The following is a 25,565-nucleotide window of genomic DNA, read 5'->3' on the forward strand; positions in this document are numbered from 1 at the left end:
ACATAGGATTAGACAGGCATTAGACACATTTCAGAACTGGAGCCTTGTTGATTTTGACAAAATGAAACAATATTTCAGGTTGTTTATATCGTATATGTAGTAATTTAATAGAGTATTTAATAAAAGAGTTAACTCATTTCTAAACACATTATGCAATGCATACTTGTAGCCAAAAATAACACTATCCCCACCAAAAGAAAATTAAGCTTATTTTTTAAATGTAAGAATTTTTAAACAGGGAAGAAGTTCTCACTTTTGTATTGTCTGTAGATTTGATCCTACCTTCTGGTTGTTTCTCCATCATAATGAAGTTCATTCTTGATTTAATACAGCAGCTGAATTTGTGAATTTGGGATTGGAGCAAAGTGTTTTCTAGTTCTAAAAAATAAATACATTAAAAGCTTTGTAAGAGAACCAGTAAATTAGCGGCAAAATGCTATCAAGAAGCAAGTTATTTAAGGGAACTTGCAAATGTAAATCCTTGTTATTTTTCAAAACTAGGAAAAAAAACTATGGGTCAGATAATTCCCTTCACTTTTTACCACAGGAAATGATCAAAGTAGCAGAAAATCTGCTCTTTTTGGCCAAACTTCTGTCAGAGGCAGAAGGGGTCGAGCCAACACATGGTGTATGCAGCCTTGCAGCAAGAGGGGATGTGGCTGATGGGAAAGGAGGTGGAACAAGAGCAAATCTGTAGGGTAATACATCCTATTAAACCCACAGGAATTTTCCTATTCTAGATAATATGGAGACTGATCCAATAAAGCAAATCTTAACAATGCAACCTTTGTTTCTGAGCAGTCAGATGCTTGTGAATGAAGATGTCGGGCTAGGTGTGTTTGGGATGCTCTGCAGCGAGCAGCTGTATTGTCATGGGCAACCAAGGGCATTTAAGGTTGCCCTAAGATCTCAGAGAAGTGTGAGCAAAAATGTCTACCTGCCAGAAGAACTTGATGGGAAATGAAGCTTTTTCTGTCAGGCACTTTCTAGATTTTACAAGCACAAGCAGATGGTAGGAACTGGTACATTTTACTCTAATTCTTTGTTCTTGCTGCCTGTGAAAGGCACCAGATGGGCAATGATAAAGATAGAAATGCTCTTCCTGTAGCCCAGGACAGCAAAAGAGCAGAGTTTCAAGGCTGCTGTGTTCTCACAGGATCACTGCAGCATGGTATTTGGGCCCTTCGGTTTCTCTCTTTTAGTCCTTTGCCAAGGAACAGATATAAAATCCCAATGGCAATTTGCATTTTTGTCCACTGAAAGCGACATCAAGACCATTAAAATACTTCATGTAGGGCAGCAAAACACCAGGTTTGGATCATTCACAAACTGAGCAAAAAATATACTGGCTAGGTATGAAGTAGAAGGCCAGTTCCTTTGTATCTGAATAACCTAGAACATTAAATACCCTGAGATGCATTTATTTATCTGGAAACTACGGATTATCAAAATTTTGTATAAAAAGTAATTCAAAAATATTAACAAAATTCACATCAGTATTATGAACCATTTCCTTAATGAATATGGACTTACTTATGTGGACATAAAGGGTCTTGTCCATAACTTGGTGAAGTCCAAGTAATTAAATATTATTAATAAATATTGCCACACTATGATAACATGCCAAGGGTCTTTTTGTATTGCAAAGCAAGGAATGATGCATTAATTTTCATGACTCTGAACTTCTTCCTAGAACTGATTTTACTGTGCTAGTGTCCTTTGAACCTTTTTTTTTAAACCACACAGTATATGGTGCTACAGTTTGACAAAGTCAAAAGCAGCATTTCAACATTAATGCAGGGATTCCTGGGGTCTTTTGTCAGTTTGCCAGACTCTTGTTCCTGTTCTAACTTAATTTTTTATAATTTCCTTTTATGTTAATAGAGGCTTCTTGTGGCTGTAAAAGTTGAAGTTGTTGTACTCTATAGACAGCCTGGTTCTTATGTAGATACTATTTAGATTATTTAGAAATCCTGCTGGTTGCCAGATGGAGCTCTTTTGGGTTTATGTTAAATACTTGGAAAGCTAAATAGCTTGATTTTTCTCTTCTCCCTCCCTTCCTCCCCCACAAAATAAATAAATACTTGAAAAGTGATTACTAACAAGTTGCTTAACTTCAGTTTTCACATCAAATTAGTTTGAGGTGAATGTATGTATGGAATACCCCAAAGAAGTTGGGTTTTGGCAGGGTTTGATTTACCCACCAATATTTCATACCCATAGTTTTCCTCCAGATTTGTCTGGGCAACAGGAAATTGAACTTGAGTCTAAGAATAGAGAATCCTGAAAAGCATAAAAGATGGCCCTGAATCCTGCAGTAGCATTTCTTACAGGATCTGGACTTGAGATAGAAACCCCAAGACGGTCTTAGACGGCAGTGGCTGTTAGGATTGCTGGAAATAACTTGCAGGGTGTGGTTCAGTGGTATGCTAGGCTGCTCTGAGCAGTTCGTATCCCTGCATTCGTTTAGCTAGCCTTTGGATGGCTGAGAATCTCTGCAGGAGCCCCTGAGTCGCTCGCCTCCCTACCCCAAAGGGTTAGATAGAGCCAGTGAGAAGGAGAGGCATTACTTCAGATTCTCAGTTGCCATCATGGAGCCTTGAGGCTGTTTGTAAATCACACCATTGGTGTGAGGAGCCCGTATGGATGCCTGGATGGCCTCCTGACAGGGGCACCTGAGAGGGTGGCTTGATACTGCTTTTACTCTCCAGCCTTCAGGACACTCTGCTCTTCAGCCCACTTGGTCAGTCCAGCTCACAGGATCTCCACAGGTGCACAGAGCAGCAGAGGCAGAACCAGGCCAGGTCTGGCTGGCCTTTGTCTGGATTTTAGCAAGCACAAGGTGTCATTTGGTGAAACTCGGGCACGCTGATGAGGCTGGGAATGTTTCTCAAAAGAGCAGTGCCTTTGAGTGTTCACCACTGCGGCTGCGGTGCTGGTGAACTGAGGAACCTTCTGTTTCGTTCTCACTGTATACAAGGTGTTCCTCCAGCTCACGCAGAAAGTGCTTGGGAAACACTGGGAGCCAACGTGCTGTTACGTACGATTCTGTTGTCATTAATTACCTCACGGGGTCAAAGCAATAACCTGGTTTCCAAGGTGATGTTTTTAAAGTAAAGTATAAAAAGATGCTATTTTCCAGCCACTCTTTTCAGGACATATTAATTCTGATTGACTCACGTTACATATGGGAAGTGTCTTGAATCTCTAGGCATGCTATTCAAGAATATTTTGGGCCCTGTTTGCATTCTGAACATACACGCTATGGAAAAAAAGTGAGAAAAGTCAGGCAGATCGATACATGCAGTGTGACAAAGTATAGGCCCCATGGCACTTCCAAATTGTTGTGTAGTTAATGCTAACAGCCTTATTTAAATGCTTCAAATTTAATCTATGTCTCAATCCTCTCTAAAAAAAAATACTATGGAATCAATCTATTCTGGCAATGTTAGATTCCTATTTCAAAAACTTTCACCCCTTTCTGTGGTCTTAAAGTAGCCATTAGTCTGAAATTTTTCAGTCTTTTGGTCTGACTAAAGTGAGCCCTACATTTCAGTTTAAGTATTTTCAAAACTTTTAAAGCTAATTGTTCAGCCTATTTTTGAATTACAGAACATGGTGGGTGTATTCTTTTTCATGTGGAAGTAAGCTATTGTTTCTCTGTTCATAATTAAAAACTTGCATTTTGAAAAACCGAGATTGGTCCTAGGCATTGCAAGAAAATCTGTGAGCAAAACTGTCTACGTGAAATTTCCTTAATATTGAGAGTTCTGTTAGGTATTCATTCAGAACAATCTTGTCTGCTCTTGTGACTGTCATGTTAGAAGAGCTTGTCCCAACAGCTTGTAAATGGAGTTTGTAGCTGCTGAGCAGGCTTGAAGTGTGCGGTACAAGCTCCAGAGACATGTCCTGTCTTTAAAACGTTAGAGATGTATGCTGCTGGTTACAGCACTGCAGGTTGTAATGCTCGTGAATAGTTGCCGTGAAATACAGATCTGAAAAAAGCAGAAGCAGGAGAGAGATTCATTGTTTCTGAGTGAGGGTGTTATTTGTAGCTATTAAGGAAATATTTGGTCAAAATATTTGGTCAGATCCAAAGGTGTATTTAGGGGTTAACTCCTGTTGATTTTAATGAGAACTAGGTGTCTAGCTCTTTCGTAGATGTAGACGTTACTGATGAAGCTTGACAGTATGTGGTTTATAAATTAATTATAGAATATTGTAGTAGAGTTATACTTAAAACTCTATAATATAAACTAGGAACATGCAGTTGAAGTATGAACATGTGCCATAATTTTGTTCCTACCATTCTGACCTTTCTGTATGGGTTGAAAGCTCTTGTTATCCTTGCATACGCCCTGGCTGGCAAACAGCCAGAGGCCCCACTCTACCCCATTTGCCTCTCATGGTTACCAGATGCCAGCATCTTGCATCTTACCTTCACATCAGAATCACAGATCTAACCTCCCTTCCTCCACCCTCTGCTCCTGGTACAACACCCAGATGGGGAACAGAGATTCCTTTGTACTCTGTGTGTGTTATCGTCATACGCGCCGTATACTTGAAGATAATTCATGCAAATTGAAGTCCACATCACATTATAAATGTACCTGTTCTCACTATATGCAAATTCCAACTACTGCAATACCACATACATAATTTCAAAATACATGTTGGAGAGCTGTCTGTAATCCATATTCCCTGGAAGTGTGCTTCACACACAGTTTGTATTCTGCTAATACTTTTCAGATTAGAGATTCTGAAACTTTGTGTGCTGAGATAATTTGCAACTTTGAGTTCAGTAACAGAGAGGTAGCATCTGGATTTACACTGCACTGTAAAATCTATTTATTGCTGAATCTCCTGTAAGTTTTTTTCTGTTGGACTCAGAAGCTTCTTGTAAAACTTCTTACATTAGTGCTGATTTTTATCTCATGCCCAGTTCATCTTGCCACAAGATTTTTCATTTATCAAAATTGCCTTCATTTGCTCTTCATTTGAAAAAAACAAACAAATCCCTACTTCGTAGTTTTATCCAATTCCCTACCTGTCTGCCTTTTGCAGTTTCAAGATAATTAGATGAAAATCACTTTCTTTGAAAACTGAGTTTACTCCTAAATTTTAAAATCACAGTCTGAAACTTGTGAGTTTCTTTGGTTTTGTATGTGATTAAGAACACATCTGTTCCTTTGGGTAGAACAGAAGAAAAGGCTTGCTAGACTAATGCTTCTCTGTCTTGGTACATAAGATAACAAAAGGCCAAATGTTCTTCTTTGGTTCACTTACGTGTTTGTACTGTAGTACACAAAAATACCTGGTTGCTTTTATATGGCTATTTTGGACTCTGAGTGTCCTTTTGGTTACAGGCTCAGCACTTTGCAGTCACTTGTATTGAAAAAAAAATCTGTTGAAGGATCCTGTTAATGCATTATAACATTCCTTATTAAGTTTAGTTTTGTTTAAAACAAGAAAGCTCAATTCAGAATTATGTGCCAAATCTTTATAAGATCCCACTCATTTGGCAAAGAAATTGCTTTAATTACATCTTGTTTTCTGTACTATGTCATTTCAGAAAAGAGAGCACATGCTGCACTTGTAAGAGGATGAAATAATTCACTCAGATCTTTGAAGCCTTTTTCTGTATTTTTCCCTTTTCCTTTGAAAATAACAGTAGGCTGTAGAAAGCTCTCCCTGGGAGTATAAGTATGCTTTGCAAATCCAGGATGGTGCTCAGAAGTTTGTTGAGAAAAACAAGACATCTAAAAACTAGTAAATCTATCTGATAAAAACCTGATAAAAAAGTCAAAAGTGACTTTTTGAAAGCTTTTCCCAGAAATATTCTAGCCATAGTTTTACTTAGTTTTGATATTATGTTCATTTAACTTAACCGTTAGACATTCTCTTCCGCTGTGAGACAGATGTCTTATGAGAGGGATTAGTTTTACTTACAAGCGATGTACACGTATCAGTCGCTGACTGGTGTTGAATCCTTTCTAAGGCTATGGGCCATGATCTGTGAGATGTTACTTATCCCTCCTTGTAGAACCGCGCTTCACTGGAGTGGTCTGGAGTTCACGTGGTGGGATCACAGATGTCCAGAGAAAATCACTCCTGTCCAGGGAATAAAGCATAAAGAACATTTAGAGCAGGACTATAGGATAATTCTTTTGATAGCTCTTTCTCTGAAATAGCTCCCCTTTCCCTCCTTTTTAAGAATATTAATTTAAAATTAAATGAGAATGTTGAAAGAATTTCAGATACCAAAAAATTTGGTAACCTAAATGATGCATCAAACTTTTCTTCCATGTTTTGCTTCTGTTTATAGTCAGTCTATCTATCTTAAAATAAAAGTTTAAATCTATTTGTATGCCAAAAAGCAGGGTTTTTTTATCAGTAAGAAGAAAGCACAAGTGAAAGCCTCTTTGTTGGTTTCCAGAAGTAGGCTGCAAAACAATCAATATCCCTTTTGCTCATTAGATGCTGTGTAACTAATTTATTCCACTGCTCATTGCACTCTAAAATACCTTTTAGCAGTCAGTTTGCATTGGCACCCTACATTTTTATTTCAGAAAAGCTCTCAGGTTGTTTATGTGCTTCAGTTGTATCCACTTTGTATGAATTCTTCCTCAGAAGTAAATCATCCCGGCTCATAACCGAGTGCAATGATATTAAGTTTATTTCTAGGAGGGAAATCCAAAGCTTTGCTGAGGTCAGATGGATGATAAGTTCAACCTAGTAATTTTAAATGCTGTTTAAAGGCATTTGCTGAAGCAAGTTTGAGGATTCTTGTAAGCCTGAAGCAAATTATTTTCAAAGTGTTTAATTTTATCACCATTTGAAGAGACTACAGAATTAGGTCTTCCAGACCTGGTTATTTGGGAATTAATTATTATTAATAATAACATTATTCTTAATAGTACTGTTAGAACATACTTAGCAAAAATGATGTGATTTAGACCTAGTCTGCAGGGTGAGTCCTACCTGCAGATATTAAACTAGGATATACAGGGTTAGCATTTATTGTTTTGTTGTAATGTGAGTTAAGAGCTGCATTCCCTGAGATTGGGGGTGTCTGGAATTTTTCAAAAAAAAAAAAAAAAATCTTTTTTAAGTGGACTATATGTGTTTTTGGGGGTAAAAACCTACCAACTCTCAAAAATGTTTTGTAGTGATTTCACATCTCTCTGTATTTATTTCTCCTTAGATACCTCCATTGCTTATCTTTTGGCATTTTCTAAATACACAGCAAATGCCCTGTATGATTATGACCCATCGACATAAGTAGCAAAACAACCAACTTTTTCAGTGGGGATGGATTTTATATCGTAATTCTCTTCGCCAGATAAATTATGTGTTTCTGGCCTTGTGTCTATACTGTCATCTTAGCAGATGGACTTTGAAAGCCATGAACTTTGCCCGTGATCCCAGTAAGTAGAAATCGTAGTGATTCTTTCAGACAAATAAGGACGTACAAGGTGCAGTGGATGCAGGTATGAGTGTGTGTGTATATGTACACATGTACACACACAGGACTGCTTCCCAGGACTGCGGTTTGACCTACCTTCTCCCTGCACTTCTCTGCAAAATGGCATCCTTCTTGCCTTCAAGGGAAAACCAGGACTGTTCAGAAGACCAAGTCTCTTGGAAAAAACACATAACCACTGTACAGAGGCCTGGGGTAGTCAGTAGATCTGCCAAATTACACAGCAAAAAATACTAAGTTATTAAAATGCTAGAAATCTAGGTCAGAATTAGTAGCTAGCTGAGAACTGCTTATAGGCAGGGACCTATATGGAAATATATCCAGTAATAAGGTGAATATTTGTCCATGTCATGTCTTGCCAGTGATTTTGGGTCTCTGCATGTTAAGACTAGAGAAGAATGTGGAAATTTGTTTGATCAAAAAGTATGGATCAGTTCTCAAGAAACAAAAAGGCCCTACCAGAGCTAGCTTGGATTAAGCCAGTATGTAGGGAGATGGAGCTCACAGGTAATTAAGAGATTTGTGGAGCACTATGAGTCACAATATCTGTTAAGGACACTCCAGCGAAATCACTCTTTCAGCGAGCCTTTCTTCCTTAGCAGAATAAAAGCTTTATTATTTACCCAAAGGCTGTTATATATCTTCACCTTTTCATATGTAAAGGGCTGGGACTTGTCTGAAAACAGAGATAAAGAATAACGCTTCTCCTTCCCATGAAGTACAGGGCCCCGGCCCCAGTCATCGCTTGCTTTCTTGTTGCTGCCTTGGTCTTGCGCAGAGTGCTGTGCAATACTGTTTAGTGATGCTTTATTTCTGTCTTGCTTTTTGCGTTGTCACTCAGCTATTCCTTGGTGTACATCATCAGACTAGGAGCCGTTCCTCACCTCTGTTTTTTTTTTTTTTTTTTTCTCTCCTCTAGTGCGTCCAAAAATCTCTTACACTGACTTACAAAAACAGCTGGAACTGCAACATCACTCCATTTTAAGCTCTGAATTGTTTTAGCCATTACATTGGTTCCACATGCTGCTTGGGTGGAGACATCAGTTAAAATTCCCAACACAGCCCATCAGGCCAGGAATTGTAGCCCTGTGTAAAGCGGTGGTGACTTTCTAATTCTTGATTACATTATGCTAGGAAAGAGGATTGTTCCCAGAGCAATTTACCAAGAGGGGAAAATGGAAATAGAGTTCACGGATGACCTTCCACCCCAGTGATCTATTTGGCTGGCGTCTGTTATTGCTCAGCTTCTCCGTCATGGGTTTAGCAGTAGTCTAGTGCTTTGTCATCGCTACTAAGTGAAAAACTCCTGAGCTCACCAAGCAGTTTATGTGAGGGGTTTGAGTAAGAGGAGATGGATTTATGATTGCAACTGCAGAACAAAGTATTTGTGAAGGTTACCTGAAAGAAACGTGGATCCTATTTGAGCAGGCCTTAAACCTGCTGACTAAAGCTTCCTTCTGTCTAAAGAGTTATTCCAGAGCCCAGGATCCTGAGATGCACTCAGGAAAGAAGGGGAAAAGAAAGGAATTATTTTGTAGCACTCCAGCATGGGAGCAGGAAAGGAGTGTTGAGATTGTCTCCAAAGAGGCAGTGCTGTAATCCTGTTTCATTTTCGTACGCAGAACTTGAAAAGATTTTTCCTAGAAATGTGTAATGGGACTGTCAGAAAACAGACCACTCCCCTTCCCAGTAGTTTCCTGCTGAAGTCATTTAAGGCCTCTCACAGCTTTCATCTGTGTAGGCACTGAGAACTTGTGGGCCAATTTTTTTTTTTTTTTTTTTTTTTTTTAATGGAATACAAGCAAAAATGAAGCGCTTAAAAAATCATTAGGAAAGAAAGTTGGACGTTTTTCTGCATATGAACTTGCTCACCACTTAATCAGTTTCTCATTTCCCTTCTGTTTCCGTCCATCCCCGTGAAGTGGATCTAGGTGTTTTTCTTGTTTTAGGTATTGCTAAAAGCATGCATGTGAGCTGCCCAAAGGGGCGGAGAGAGAAGTTGTTCCTTACTTCACTTCTGGGACTGTCTGTTCAGGGCTTTACACAGGAGGTGACTTGGAAAGGCTGGCGAATTCCATTTACTGTGCACTCAGACCTGATGATCGCAGTAGATTGAACATATAAAATCTGCTCTGCAGGCAACAGCCCTAGCACAGTAGCTATTTAAAAAAGATCTTTCATTTTGTGGAGCTGGCGAACAGCCTGTGTTCACAGGGATGGGAATTTTTGTTGGTATATATGCCATGTTTAACACAAGTGATCAAGGCAATATGCTTTTAAAAGAAGCCATTACTATCCTGAATAAATGGATGCTACTCAGCATGCGTTTTATGGTTGGACTGAATTCAAACCTCCCATTCTGAAATGGATAGCTTTTTTGGATTGCATTTGCTTGTCTGTCAGACAAATCTCTGGTGTGAATTTGTTCCTTAGACGAATGATACACGCTTTATCCCTTTTCTTTCCAGTTGAACTCTGCCTGGCAAAGGAATGATAAATGTTTTTTTCTTTCTCCTTCTGTCTAGAAGACCACATTGTATTGTGAAAGATGAAATTCATTCTCAGGACAGAGGAACCGCGTTCATAGGTGTATTTACTGATACACATTTGTAATGCTGCGGCACTATCTGGTATGGCAGTGCCATAGGCACCATATCAGACAGATATATATTCTAGTAATACTGAGGCTTAGTCCCGTTCCCTGCATCAGCCCTTTTGTAAAGCTTTACGTGGAAGTTGTCCGTCCTTAGAGCCCAGGGCAGTGTCCTCTGTAGGGAGCAGAATTTTCTATTTTCTCTTACCATCACTCTTAGAGGGTAGTGATGTATATATACAAATACCGTAGTCTTAGAGCTTGAAGAATTGCATGGAGATAGCTGAGCGTTGTGAATTACATAGGCATTTTTTAAAAAAGCAAATGCTGGTATTTAAGTAAGCCTCCAGCATGCTATGAATACAGTCCACTGTATTTATATGATACTTAAACTATGTATTTGCATTTGCTATGAAATTGTACATACCTGATGTGTAATTTTTGGGGGAGTTTCCCTAAACCAGTGGATTGGGAAGCTGAATGAGATCTGCATAACCTAAAGAACAACTTCATGAGTATGCTCAGAATTAAATTCCACCCCCATCAGGCCCAAGGAGCAAATTTGGGATTGGCATACTCGGAGAAAACTCTAAGCCTCTGATCCTTACGCTGCAGTGCTAACATGCCTTACCTGGCCCAGGCACCTCCCTGTGTCCCATCTGCCCCGTGATGAAACCATATGTTTGAGGCGAGACAGACAAGACATCCTGTGGCTTTTCAGATAAGGGCCTGACATTGCATGCTGTGAGGGCAGATGGCACTTGTAGACGGTCTGGATTCCAGTTGTCTGTGAGGGCAACCTGGACCAGAGAAGCTGGATTCTGTCACAAAACCTATTTTGAGGAGTGGCGGTCTCAGGTACAGGTTAGCCAAATCTCCAGGGCCATAGCTATGTCTCTTTATGCTGAAAACTTACCCAGCCTTTCTTAAGGCACAAGGATCCAGAGGGGAAAAGCCTTGTTTACCTGCTAAGGTATTTTTGTTTGTCTTTCTTGTTATTGGCGTGCTTTGTGTTGCTCAACCACAGTGTTGACAAATGCCCTTGTCACACTGAAAACAAGATTTGAACAGAATCCAGAGTGTGGAGTCGGTGCAGCTGTGGGATGAGGGGGAGCTGGTACAAGCTTTCAAAGACATGGAACTGTTAAGCATGTATTCAAGTAAATGACATCTGGAAAGCTTTTATTTCTGGTGGTAACTGATTTTCACCAGTGCAGCTTTAATTCTTATAACCTCTCATATCAAGACTGTAGCTGACTCTGCTTAGTGAGTTAGCGATGATAATTAGAAATGCCTGGTCTATTTTATTGTGATATGGCCGTATACCAATACACATTAATAATTGGAAGCATGTCATTCAGAGGCCGTTCTGCCAGGATCTCTGTCTGCTGTTTGGCCCCTTATGTAAAGGATGGCACCAGCGGTGACCTCGTCCTGGCACAGTGACATTTTTATACGGAATCCCTTTCTGTGTGTGACAGCTCCTCTAAGAATCGGCGGCGTGCAGCTGGCTGAGTATCTGATGCATGCAAGGTACAGGGGTGGTAAAAACATATGCAGGCAGTATAAGCTTGCAACAACAAGCTTCTAACAATAAAAGTTAGAGTTGCTGGCAGAAGGTGATAAGAGTGTCAGTGGCTGTTTAGGTTAGGGAAGGATTGGGCGTGTTCAGCGAGGGGGATGGCGTTTGTTTAGGTTTTCTCCCTTGGGAGTAGTTCAGTATTTCAGGCACATTTGGGAACTTTTTTTTTCCCCTTCTTTTTCAATGGGCTAAGATCAGAGCTGGACAGTGGGTAGGGATTTAAGAGAATAAGACTTAACAATGCTTCAGAATATCCTATAATGCTAGCTTTGTTTCTGGGTCCCTGTATAGACTCTGCCAGTATTTATTTGCTGACTTTTCTTTCAGCTTAAAATACACAAGAAGATGCCTGTTTCAGCCTGTTGGGGCTGACAAAATACTAAAGATAGACCGAACCATAGAGCAAAATGCAGCTGAAACCAGTCCTGCATGGGGAGTCCCTCTGTGTGCTATATCTGTGGGAACAGCTGGGATTTGCTACTTACGGCACTCCTAAAACACGTTTTTTTTTCCATCCGACTGACTGTATGCTTAGTGTGCATGCCCTGTCCAGCAAAATAGAGAGCTGAGACTTGTCTCCTTTTAGTTCACTGGCTGTGGGGAGGTTATTTAGAGAGGCATTGTGTGAGTCACTTTGTCACAAGCTCGTTCAAAAGACATGAGCTGTATGTGAAACTCCTCTAAGAAGATGAGGAGCAACCACAAGGGGACATAGACATACAAATCACTATTCGGGGATCATAAAGCATATAACACAGAGCTCTGAAAGAACAGGCCAGGACCCTGAAAATAATTGGCGAGGGTAATGGAAATTGTTAAAAGAACGAATGGGAGCTGCCACAACCATTGCCAAAATCATTATGGCCATCAGGCTGAAAAATGAGCCTGGCAGCAGCAGTATATCCAGATGTCTAAACAACGGGAGTTATTGGTAATCCATCCATTTGCCTGATTGGAGTCTCATCCACCCATCAGCTAAGGGTGAGACTGCAGAGTAGTTCCAGAAGGGCTCCCAAAATCCCAGGGCACTAAGCTCTTCTAGGTTTTTGAGAAGGATCCCGCCTCCCCCAGCGATGAGCCAACCACCAGCAAGGCCTCCGGTTCAGCAGAGCCCAAGGTGCAAACGTTGCATTGCGCAGTTAAAATGGATTATTTTTCAGTGCTGCAGATCCTGTACTCCACATGGCTGGGCTGAAGTGCTGTGTATGCTGCCGGTAGGGCTAAACATGTGTCAGCAGTTAGGGACCCCAGGAGGTCTCTTTGAAAACTGATGCACTTGTGTAGCTCACTTGCGACGTAACTTTTCCCTGCAGAATATGATTGTAGTAATATGGAGGGGAGCTTTGCTCTACACATGCTAAGTACCTTTAGCTCTCAAGTGGCCTGACTAGCATAATTAGATTAAACTAAGAAGAGTTGTGTCTAACTGTCTTTAGCTTGGATTTTGCCACTCCTCAGACCTGGAGAAAAGACTCCGAGCCAGAAACCCTATCTATTCTTTCCAATTATATTATTTAACCTAATAAAATATATACATGTATTATCTCTTCCTACAAACTCAGCTTCTCTTACTACAACACAATTATTTGTTACACCCTGAAATAATTGGCACGTATGTAAATCAGAACGGAGGGATCTAATCTGAACTGTTAACTATGCTTAAAAGAAATGCCAAGCATCAGGGCAGGAGCCCGTAGCCAGGTGCCTCAGGAGGAACCCCCCAAGCCCAGCGACCGAGCGTTAGGTCAGCAGCAGTAGGTCAAAGTCTGGCACAGGATACAAACAGGGAGCAAACAGACCCTGCTCCTTTTTTGTAGGTCCATCTGCACGGCTATAACTGTAATGGAAACGGCAGCTTTCTGTGGCTAGCTCTGCTCCTCAGCCCAGCGCTGGGAACAGTGCCTGACTCCCACGACGCGGGAGCAAACCTGCACCAGGAGCCTCTGCTACAACTTCTGAGTTCTTTTCTTGAAAGCTGACATTTATATGGTATTATTCGTTAACGTAGTTAAAAGTCAAATCCAAATACTCTACGTACTCTTAAGCTATCCTCCGACAACACACCAATACTCTTGAAAAGACAACTTCCTCCATAAAGTATCACCTACTTTATTTTTAGACAAAACAGTGTCTATTTTCTGTCTGGCTCATTTAAATACTACTAGCGATATAGAATCATAGCCACTGAAATGAAGAGCAAAACTCATCTTTTGTCCCTATTTGTGTCTGGTTCTATGATACTAGTATCATAATATTATTTCTTGTTGTCACCTATCAGTGTTCTGACAACCAACGGCAAAAACTGGACGTGGTAACAGTAAACATTGTAGTAGTCAAAGCTGTCCTAGATATCCTTTTGCAATACGTCAATGCTATAAAGTGAGGTGTGCGTCAGCTGCATTAGCAAAGTAAAGGCGCCAGGGATTAGTTCTTGCTTCCTCTCCTACTCAAGTAAACCTTTAAAAGACAAACGAACCTCCCCTTCGGAACAGAAGTGAAACGTGTTACAGAATGATTCACATCAAATAAATAAATGCTTTTCAGTTGTAATCATTCCCTATTGAGCTGAAGTGGTATTGTGTTGTTTTAATCTCATCAGTTGCAGAAAGCAGGAATGAAAGGTGATTTTAACACTTCTGGAGGGGGAACTGCAGCTCACACAAAGCATCCAGCCATAGCAACAGGGGCAGTTTTAGTATGACTGAGCTCAAATCTATGCCAGTTTACAACTTCCTGTGCATCCTGTACAATTAATGCTATTTCTCCCCTTCATTCCTGAAAAACTAACCCTCATAATTTTTTTCATTATCTACCTGCAACTTTCACACTATTTGCCACCAAGGAACTGAAAAGACTTGCAATCCTTTCTTGTTTAATCTGATTGCCCCCAGGACTCCCACCCACCTTCACAGCAACATTAACACAGCAATATTACCCCCCCCCCCCCACAACACCAGTGTATCTTAAAGGGCATCAAGAAATGTGCAACAAAACTTTTGAAATGGTCATTTTGAGTGCAAACACATACATAGGAACACTGCTAGCTGACACGGAAACACAATCTCCTCTTTGGTGAGCAGCAGAAGTAATTTAACAGCTTGTAGCAACTACTTTTTTGCAATAATCATCTACTCAGCCTAGGGCAGAAATTGAAACATAGTGGGAAACTATAACATACAAATCAATATTTGTTAGGAAAACATTTCTCCTGTGACATAAAAGCCTGAACGATTGCAAATATTCAGAAGTTTGATAATGCCCTACTTAACGATGGCAAGTCCAGCAAAAAGTACGTTAGCCCCGTGGTGGGATAGGGATTTTGTTGACAGCTGGCGCGAGCTGTCCACCTGCGGATGGCTGCCGTCGCTGCCTGCGGTACCTGTGCAGAGCTGAGGAGGTCTCCTTTCGTGAACACCATACTCCCTTCCGGGAAGATTCTTCACTGGAACATCAGGAAGCTCCGGTCCTGCAAAACATGTATAATTCCGATGAGCCCGTAACCCGAGCGGGTACAACGACAATCACGACGCTAATTTGTCACATACAGTTTCTACACCCTGCCTGAACGAACCTCGCTTTAGACTCAGTGCTCTGGTGGAAAAACTTCTGTTTGAGTTCTAAATTCACACGTTTTCTTACATTCTTTAATATTCTTGGAGAGGTGAGGGCTGATGCTCATATCCAGGGGGAACAGCAGCTAATTTCACAGAATGCCCCCTCGATTCTTACCGGATCCTGGGAGAAGTTGCACGCGGATGTTACCGTCGGCGTTTCTGAGGTTTGCCCAGCTGTTTTGGCAAACAATCTCGCCACTGAGTTTGCTCATTAGAAAAGTGGTGAAAAGCAAATCTGGATGAGACCTGAAGGCATCTAAATTAAGTTTTTGGATATAATTAAATAATCAAAAATACATAAAAGATTTTCTTGTATCATTGTTAACAGTGCAAAGGTGTGTTTCTTACATTATCTAAAAATAGAGTTTTTCATTGGGCTTGGGAATCTATGGAAATTTTTCTTAATAAAGAGAAACAAAAAGAATCTCCATTTTCCCAGTGGTCCTCATTACTGATGTAGACTTGCTGTCAGATTGACACTATGCTACAGAAACGTATAAAAATCAAAAGCCTCATATACTGTAAATTTAACAAGAAGCATCATACACAATTCATACAGCAAAAACAGAGAGCAGGCTCCCCAAAATGGAAATACCTTATCAGTTTGAGATTTTTTTAATATCATTTAATAAATTCACAAACATTGTCTTGAGGTATTATTGTAATAGACTACAACCACATTACCTTAATTCAGTTCTACAACCATAGCTACCTTCTGTTTGGAAAAAATACACGTAAACCATTTTAATGAGCTGAATTTAATTTTTTTTTTTAATCGGAAAACTGCACAGAATTAGTTTCAAGCATAAAATTTCAGATTGGGTTGCTGAAAATTTAGCTCTGCAACTAAAATAAGGATATGTATAAAATCAGCAATGTTGAACATCTGAACAGATCAGTTAGTAGCCAATTGTTCAATAGTAAATATACTCCATCTCTCTGCTGGGAAGAGGCAGATGAATTTGTGCAAGTCTCTTCGTAAGTTGGAGCCAGGTCTTACCGAAGCCAGTGGAAAGATTTCTGTTAAGAAATCAGGACTTCATTTGATACGTATTTGTCTCACCGAGATGAGTGCTGATTTCATCTTTTTAATATGGGACTTCCAGTTTCAGGTCTACAATCTGTAAAGGATTTTTCTTCTTGAAACTGAGATAGTAAATTAAAAAGAGAGCTATTGATTAGCAGCAGATATGTGTTGTTAGTCCTTGGCAAAATTTCAAATTGCATAAATTCTAAATAGATGCTTTCAACAAATTTTGAGACAACAAATCATACCAAGCATAAAAAATGTCCTTAGGTGACACCAGTAACGAAGGAGAGTTGCTTTTGACGGGCAAAAGGCTAACTGCAATTCTTGTTCTTGCAGGTGTGCTCTCGCAAGGCTGGGAAAGTCTTTATTTTGGGGAGGTTTCCATGGCAATGTTGGCAGTCCTAAATGGAAACAAAAATATTTAAAAGGAGATGTTAAAAAAAAGTGTGATTCAAATATGACTGAAGTTTATATTTTTTTAAGAGTAGAAAGCAGAAATGCTTTTGTACATGTACATTTTGTAATTCCATCCTAATTAAATTCCAGGGCCAACGTGGGCACATTTTTACAAACTCTTGTGGGTTTGGCATCATAAAAAACACTTCAAGAAAGCTCTTTCAAGAATCAGCAAACGCAGATTGACTTTTTTCATGTTTTGTTTTCCAAAATAGGCAGCCTGAATTTCCATGTAATCAGAACAACCTTTGCAAGGGTGAAAGGGGTTGCTGCCAACTATTGCCCCCAGTATACAACACAGAAATCTAAGCAGGTTTCGTTTATTTAAGAAACAGCCTTTAAACATTTTGGACCCTCACGACAAAACTTCCACGGCCATCTTAAAAAGCAGCAGCTTGCAACAATGAAGGGAGATACGTGGGTTTTTTTATTATTATTATTTTTTCCTGAACATGAAATTTTGCAAGAACCTCTGCACCTGCATTGCAGCAGGACCGGGGGCTGCAGCGAGCACTCGCCGCCTTCGCCGCCCGCCCGCGCAGGCCCCTGGGCAAAAAAGCAGCGGCCGGTCGCGTACGGTCCCGTCGAGAGCGAGGGGCTGCCAGAACGACCGCGACGGCCCGGCAAACGGGCGGGCAGTCCCAGCGCTGCGCCTGCGAGCCCGGGAAGGTGAGCGGATCCCCCGTAACCTCGGGAAAAGGCAAGTAAAAGCCGCCTGCTTTCGCTTCCCCCAGCGGCCGGGAAGAGGCCTGAAGCACAAAAAGGTCATTCAGCCCCTTTCTCTCCGCTGGCTCTTGCTTCAAACGGAAGACAAGCCGTCAAACGGCCCGATCCTGAGGCGCTTTCAGGGTCCTGGCAGCAGGGCTATTTATACAAGGTGGTTAAAAAATAGCATTTGAAAGTGCCTGCGCTGCAGAGTGCTACCCACAGAAAAAAATAAAAATAAAATCTTGCATCTGTGAAAACTTCCCAAAATTGCTTTCCTCGGTGCAGGAGCCGGATGTGCATTTGTTGAACCAGGCGCTTAATTAGGCAGAGTACAAAGGGCTTCTCCCCCCGCGGCGCTTCCTGCTCAGCAGCCCCGGCACCCCCGGCTTCTGGCTCACTTGATGTGCGATTTTTTTGTTATTATTTATTTCCACAGAGATGCTGTCGCAATTAACAACCGATCTCCTTTCTTCCTCCCTGCTGCCCTCTTTCCCAATTTTTTTTATTGTTTTTTCAGGCCAAATTTGTCCCCACTTGCTCGGGCTGGTCTTCGCATTAAAGCGAGTTCTTCAGCTGACCCCCAATCACTTGCCCTTCCCGTCCGTTCTTGGTTATGCCAAAACTGTTAGTTCACAACAGGAAACCAATAGCTTGTGCTATCAGGAGACATTTCCTTCACAGCACAAAACGTCTGAATAATAATTTCAAGCAAGGCTTCACCCATTTCCTGTGAAAGGAGGGAAGTTTGCCGATCCCGGTCCCCCAGAGCTCTTTGTTCCCATCCTTTCAGTGACGCAATGCCTTCTGCACGGCGAAGATGGATCATTTTCCCTTAACGGCACTAAATTCAATATCCTGTGTAAAGGTTTGGTACTGCTCTTCAGCAACGAAGCGTGTAACATTTACAAATGATAAAACGATTGGCTACAGATTGTACTTGTAGGGTCTCTCTTAAAAATAAATTAAACTCTTGGAGCCTAAGGAAAAAAAGAAGCTACAATGAAAATGTGAAGGCTGAAGACTCAGAATGGTTTATTGATGTTTTACTCGCAAAGCCGAGTGTCTGCGTTACAGCTGTAACTCCCGCGTACCCTCCTGGCAGCTCTGAGCCCAGCTGGTGTCAGAGCTCGCGCCGAGCGCCGGGACGTCCCGGGCTGCGCTGTCCGTCATGGCACCGCACCACCGCGTTTTACAGGAACGCTGCACGCGGATGAACTGTCTCAGGCACTGAGTCAACATATCCGTTAAGCACACGCTTAACATCATCCCTATAGAACAAAATATTCACTTACGCAGATGCTGAAGAGTGACTGACTTGCTTAGATGTTACGCTACAGCAAAGCCTTCATTTAATGGCAATGCTGAATCGTTAAAAAGGGAATTATCAAGAAATGTGTGTTAGCTTTCCAGTGCTGGAACATGTAGGGATGTTTAGATACATAAAACTATCCTTTGAATACACAAAGTAGGCATAGAAATTGCTACATATGAGCTATTATTTCCACTGAATCTTATGCTGGTGCTTCTTAACCTGTTTTTGTTAAATGATGCAACCTGCAATCAGATTTAACTTTCTACAGACTTTTTAAAAAAGCTTAGCATAGGCTTGTGAATATCTTTTTTTCTATCACTTGTTGCAGGAAGCAAGAAAGCTCAAAAGGAGAATTTGTCAGAGCTTGAGTACTTCAAAAATAGCTATTGTCACAATTGTTATTATCATGCAGTCTTAATTACAGCATTTGCTGTCACTTGAAAACCATAATAAATCTCTCTCTCCGTTATTATGAGGACAATAAAATTTTGATTATATTTGTGTTCTCCATCTGTTTGTCATTTGAAACTTCTGAGGCAACATGAAATACTGCGTCTCTCTCCTTCTGACTCCCTCATCCCAGTCGAGGGGCCCAGCACTGTGAACTTAGCGTTTTCTTCCCTCCTTCGTTAACAGGCACCATCTCCATTTCCTACTGTCTGGCTCATCAGCTCGAAGGCCACCAGTAGAAGGCACCTTCCTTCCCATGGACTCCAGTCATGTTTGTGTTAGTTAAATAAACCATTTAACACCGCTCCGTTAGGACCTGCGCTTAAGAATAGCAGCTTTGTGTTTCAGCTTTGCTCTTGCTTGAAAGGCATGAATGTGGTTTTCTTGCTGAAGGTAGGCAGGACCTTCACGTTTCATGTTTTACAGTCCATTTCCAGTCCATTTCCAGAACTACATTTGAGAGTCATGGACCAGTGCAGCCTGGAGCCTGTGCTGAGGAAACTTCACCTACCCCGAGAGCCTTCAATCCTCAACCTCTCCATCAGTGGCTGTAAGATGAGACAACATCAGCCCCTGCGTATTTGTTTCAGGGGCCCCATATAAATAAATTTTGACTCATTTTGGTTGAGGCTGAGGGCAGGATGTCCCATAAGTGTCTTTCACAGGTCAGAAAACCATTTCTGAGGAAACAGAGAAGGTCTTTAAAAGATCATTCAAAAGACCACCCTTCTTCAAATGGCAATGTACAACCCCAGTCAGGACATCTTGTTACATACCCTTCTCTGAAAGTGATACCACAAAGCAATGGCTGCAACCTTAAAAAAAAAAAAAAGAATCTCCTAATTATCTAACAACACCCCATCTGGTTGCGCATCCAAATCTGAAAAGCCCTGCCTAGCTCTGGGCATCTCCAGAACAGAATGACTGGTGAGCTGGGCGTTGCTCTCGGAAAAGCGGTGCCAATCATTAGTGCCCACCGGCACTGCCTACTGGCAGGCTGGGCACGCTGAGTGTCCAGTTGTGCCGGACAGCAAGAAAAGCTAAAGATAATACCGTTCTACTGTTTACGAGAAAAAGGCAAACACCAAGGTATAAATATGAATACTTTACAATTAAGAAAAGAAAATTCCGGCCAACCATCAGGGAAAGCTTCCTGTCGTAGCTGCATTTTGATATCACAGGATGATCTTTTATAGCTACTGTGGGAACACAGTGTTCCTCTCAGCTTGTAAAACTACATTTGCAAAGCACTGTGGAAAAGTCAAAGGGCAATATAGCACAAATATATTTAGTGACAGCTACGTTCCCTTCTTCCCATTATTAACTTGTATAATATCGCATATGCTTAATAAACTTCACTGCGAATGCCTTGAGAAAGGAGAGCATTTGTGCACAGTGCTAACATTAATCTATAGAACAGATCACCGAGCTCTTGTTCCTCTGACAGAACATGAGTAAATCCTGCTTTAACCAAGTTCTCTAGCTGGTGAACTGAAATTCAGAAAAATTAAGAGGCTTGATGAAGGCCACAAAGAAATGAATGAGAAAGAACAGGCTGATGTTTCACAGTTTTTTAGCCGTTATAGAGGCTGTTACCGTGCACGCTGTCGTACAGCTAGCTTCTGCCGTGCATTACACAGTGTCCGCGCAGAAATTATTCTAGACCTCTCTGTACGAAGGAGACCAACACTGGCAGGGGAGGGCTGGTGTCCTCACTGCAGCAGCAGGGATGCTCTTCCTGACGCGGCTGCAGGGAAAAGGAGGGAAGGCGGTAGAGGTACAGCCTTAACAGACAGGCAACGCTGGTAGCAAGGAACGATCGAGTGTCCCTACTGCGCTCACAGGGGCAAGAAAGGAGCTAATAGCTGACATATTATTTTTAACACTGGAATTTTCAAGCAAGTCAAATCATAATTTTATCAGACCACTGATATAAACAGTGTATCATATATAACTCTTGGTTAAAAGTAATTTTAGGCAACCAGAGCAGTTTTGGAAACTGGATACATTTACAATTTATGCCCTTAAGTAGGTTAAATCCGTCTAACGCCTTTCATGCCAACATTCTTTCTGCATAATGCTCAGGCTCTATGTTATTTTCACTATTGAATTGTCTTTTCCTTGTTTTGCTCATTCCCAGTGCATACTGGCCAACCTACAAAAATGTAATTTGAATGTTTTAAGCTAGACTAATATATTTTGACTGTATCCTTGCTGACACAGAGAACTGTAATGCAGCCAGCTGTTCGTTATTACTGTGTTAAATAAAGGAAAACTCCCCTGTGATATTCTATATACTAACAAATGATGTAATGAAATTCTGGCCATGTGAAAATTCTGTTGTTATACCACCCAGCATCCCTGTGAGCCGTCAGAGGCCAAGGCACTCGTCTGAAAGTCCCATTAGCACATCATCCCTAAGACCCTAGAACTGTAATTGGTTTAACCCGACAAGCTGCTCGTTCTCTGTACCTTGTATGCTCCTGTAGTACACTTTTCTTCGCTGTGTACTGGCAGTAAGGTGTGCAAGATAAAGACTGAAAATTCTGTTCCATTTTCAAGATCCACATTTGTACATGCAGGATATGGTAAGAAACATGATCTACAGGTAACAGGTGGGACTGCTGAGGTGGACAAGGATAGAGAGAAAGACAGGGAGAAGATACCATGCAGAGAGAAGGAAGTTTTTCTTTCTGGAGATCTTGGTGAAGCCAATTAGACAAGTTCCTGCCCTCTTCTTTCCCCATCTGCACCTGTAGAGCAGTTGTATCATGTCAGTGATTCAGTTTCTACTGAAACCAGCTGCTCACAGAACTAGTCAGGAGAAGTGTGAAAAGAAAAGAAGTAAGGAAAAAAAGGGGAGCTTTACCTGAGACACTCTCTCACTAGAAAGAAATTTTGACCTCCACTTAGGTAACCATGGGTCAACCCTAAACCCACAGGCACCAACGTGGCCTGAGGTACAACCCAAATGGACTGTGGAAAACTGGGAGGAAAGCATATCCCAAGGGTCCCCACCCCACTTGGGGGGCAGGAAAGAAGCTAAGAGCAGGCTATTTTGAACAGCAGCTTTTCAGGCAAGAGACCAGTTCAAAAATTGCAACCTCAATTTCAAATTCTAGAATTTACAGATGAGTGCCTAGTTCTTCAAAGGAAGACCCATGTGTGTGGGGTGCCCTCCAGCCAGTCGCATGCTGGGTAGAAGACACAGTCATGGAACTGACTCACTTAATGAGGCCAATCAGTCATGGAAATTGGGCTCTGCAGTACAACTCTAGCTGAATTCAGCAGAAGACATTCAAAAAATTAGGCCTTGTGTGGATCTACACTTCTTTCAGTAGATGCTATCTGCAAAATTGTAAGCCAGAAAAGAGGTTTTAGGTTTGCTGGGCCCCTGAGGGGAGCAGAACTGAAGGCAGTCATTTCCCAAAAATGCTCAGAGTATTGAGCTAGAGCTTCCAGGGCAGTACTGCTTACGCCGGGCTTATCGGGCTTTCAGAGTAACAGGACCTCTACAGCAAGAACAGGAGCACTGCAGCATACCTGATGGTAGGATGGTAGTCCATTTCCCAGATACTGACTTACTGGGAGATCTTCTGCTCTTCCACTGGATGCTAAGGATTCAGCATGGGCTGCCACTCTGGAGTCTGACTTCTCCAGAGTGCAGGATGTGAGCTGGTCTCCTGTGGAAATGAAAGGTACCAAATAATTGAAACATTTGCAGAAACTGAAGTTAAGGGAGAGATCCTAAGAGTGCGTGAGAGCAGCAAGGCTTTGTGCTGCACAAAGTACACCCATCTGAGCACTACTTGAGTCTGCCTGAACAAGGCAGTAGGGCTGTGCAGCCCCGAGCTTGGCCACACAGACGTATCAGCACATGCCAATTAGTCTTATGCAAAGCACCACACTGACACACACTGACAGAGCTGTATTATTTCTGGCTCCGGAGACAGTTTGCCTGGAGCCAGAACAGGTATCTCCAGTATGCAATGCAGACATACTCCGAGAGCCACTATAAACAGGTTAAAGCAGCCTGGATGCTTTCCCAAAAGGTCTGAGATGATGTTTCTTCGTTGACTTACAATGACTCATAGTAGACAGGCACAAGGAATACCAGTCCCAGGCAAGCTTTGCCTAGTTAAGGATTTCAGATGGGGGGGATAAACTTGCATCTGAGCTTGAGCCTTGCTATGCTGCGGTTTTGCCTCAATGCTATACTCTGTTCCCTCCTCGGGGATTCACGGCAAAAATATCAGTGGCTGTCACTGGTGAAGATGAGGGAAGAAGAAGAACACCATGTGTTGTTCTTCCCAAGTGTGTTCATATCACATGCCTTTTACATGTTTACATTTCTTGACCATGGTCTGGGCTCAGCCTCAGGCTAACCTTGAACCTTGCATACTAAACACAGCTCTGCTGTGCAGCTGGAACAGGTGGGTAAGCCAGATAACACACACAGAGCTTGATCTTAAGTGTCTTAAAAAAGAAAAAATAACTACTCCGCAAAATATGTGCTGCTAGAGCTACTCTTCTTGCTATACTGATAACATTTTATTCGGAAAAGGGCAAGGAAGTATGCTCACCACCACATATCATGAAGCCAAATGTAAAAATCTCAGAGTTTTATTGCCCAAATAGCATATAGGACATTGGCACCTTAAGGACAGAGGCAGAAGGCTGACTCACCCACCCTTGCTTCCAGCCCAGCCACAGCCTGGGGGAACTCTGCAGCAGAGAAGCCGTTATAGGGGTCTGCTCCTGCCCCACAGCCTGCTTGTAGAAAATAAATACGTATTCCTTCCCTGCATCCCGGATGATGTCTGCTCTGGGCAGTGCTAAAGCTGTCCAAATCCCTCCGAGCTGTGTCTACGCTTGAGCTCCCAGAAGAGCCGCTGACCTAATTGCAGCACCTCAGGGAATATTGTGCTAAAATTCCCACGCCCAGACACGATGGTGAAGCTGCAGGCGGTGATCCAGGACCTGAGCCCTCACGAAGCGGCTTTATTTCTGCAGGATAACTTGTGGTGTAAATGAACTGGCAAAAACCATTTTGCATGAAGGACCAATAAAAGAGTGCTTAATTTATAACGTGAACTCTGAGATTGACTGCTCATGAAATATATGTTCTATAAAAACTTTGTTTTTCATTCACTTCATTTTTAAACAAACAGAACCACCCCCCTGCCCCAGGAAGACGGATAACATTTTATGAAGTATTTTGGCAGAAGACAAAGATTATTGTATTTATTGGCAGCATCATTATGTGTTAAAGTAGAAGAGAAAAAAAAATTAAAGCTATTAGAAAGAGGTCAAATTCCAACTATTTCTCTAGAGTAAGCTTCAGTCAGTTTGAAGTCATTTTTCAAAAGAGGTTTTACATTTACAAAATTTAATGAGGTTAATTTGAAACTGAATGAGCTAATCATTGGTTTGATATCCTGGACAAAACAAATTTATTGCTTCCCTTGATGCGATAAGGTTATTTATCATCCTTCTTCTACCACCCCGTCAAAAGGATCATCTGTATTTTAGATAGAGGTTTTGACCTACATATTCCTGAAGGTCTGGGCTGCTCTGTTGTCTTAATGCTGGAAAAACCATCTCTGGGAGGATCACCCCTTTTACGTGGAATGACATCACCAATTAATAAAACACATTGTGTCTTGAACGCTCTTCTTGCTCGTCTAGGGCAGGGGCATCAACCCTGGGCCTTTGCCAGAGTGACTGAGTTACTCACGGCCCCAGGGTAAGAGCAAGTTGCAACCGAGGCTACCCGAGGTACAGTCCAAGTTGATAGAGCTGTTCAAGGTTGTTACGCTTAGGTTGGGAGCTGTCTTTCCAGAGAATCAAATATGAATTCTACCACATATGAGATTTTTATTTTCCCCCTGTGGCCTTTCTGATATAATTTATAGAACAAGTGCCAGGAGGTTCTAAATTTGAATATTTCTGAAATGTGCAGCTTTTGCTTGGTGATATTTGAAATACATATATATATATATATATATATATATATATATATAGATTTTGATTTGATTTTAGATTTTGAAATATATAAAAAATTGAAATATATAAATATATATAAATATAAAAAAAGGCAGAAAAAGTGAAAATAATGGCTTACCTTTCACGTCTAAACCATCCAGTTGAGTCACGGTGTGTATAGGAGTTGCTCGGTGGCATACTTGAACGGGGCCCATGGTTTCGGCATCTTTCCTAACTTAGAGATGGCAGCATCAGAGCTCCTCTTCCATCTAGCCCCGCACAATCAAAACCCACTGGTGTGTGTGTGTCTGTGTATATGAATATCTATAGACATATAAATATGTATATATTA

The 25,565-nt window shown here is 41.4% G+C and overlaps 2 long non-coding RNA genes across 3 annotated transcripts; both read right to left on the bottom strand.

The window, feature by feature from the left end:
• Window positions 1–200: 200 nt before the first annotated feature.
• On the bottom strand, window positions 201–15,215 carry LOC134144689 (uncharacterized). The gene is made up of 4 exons (XR_009959453.1): window positions 15,038–15,215; window positions 7,562–7,691; window positions 5,950–6,111; window positions 201–378 (listed from the first exon to the last, which is right to left on the bottom strand). It is a non-coding gene; the product is annotated as an uncharacterized LOC134144689 (long non-coding RNA).
• An 839-nt stretch (window positions 15,216–16,054) lies between these two features.
• LOC134144688 (uncharacterized) lies at window positions 16,055–25,528 on the bottom strand. 2 transcript variants are annotated; one of them, XR_009959452.1, is made up of 6 exons: window positions 25,353–25,528; window positions 22,772–22,911; window positions 21,895–21,981; window positions 20,825–20,975; window positions 16,548–16,703; window positions 16,055–16,418 (listed from the first exon to the last, which is right to left on the bottom strand). It is a non-coding gene; the product is annotated as an uncharacterized LOC134144688 (long non-coding RNA). The 2 variants fall into 2 exon arrangements; XR_009959451.1 differs by having other exon boundaries at window positions 16,055–16,703.
• Between the last annotated feature and the right edge of the window lie 37 nt (window positions 25,529–25,565).

Source organism: Rhea pennata, chromosome 10 (assembly GCF_028389875.1).
Source record: "Rhea pennata isolate bPtePen1 chromosome 10, bPtePen1.pri, whole genome shotgun sequence".
Taxonomy (NCBI): domain Eukaryota; kingdom Metazoa; phylum Chordata; class Aves; order Rheiformes; family Rheidae; genus Rhea; species Rhea pennata.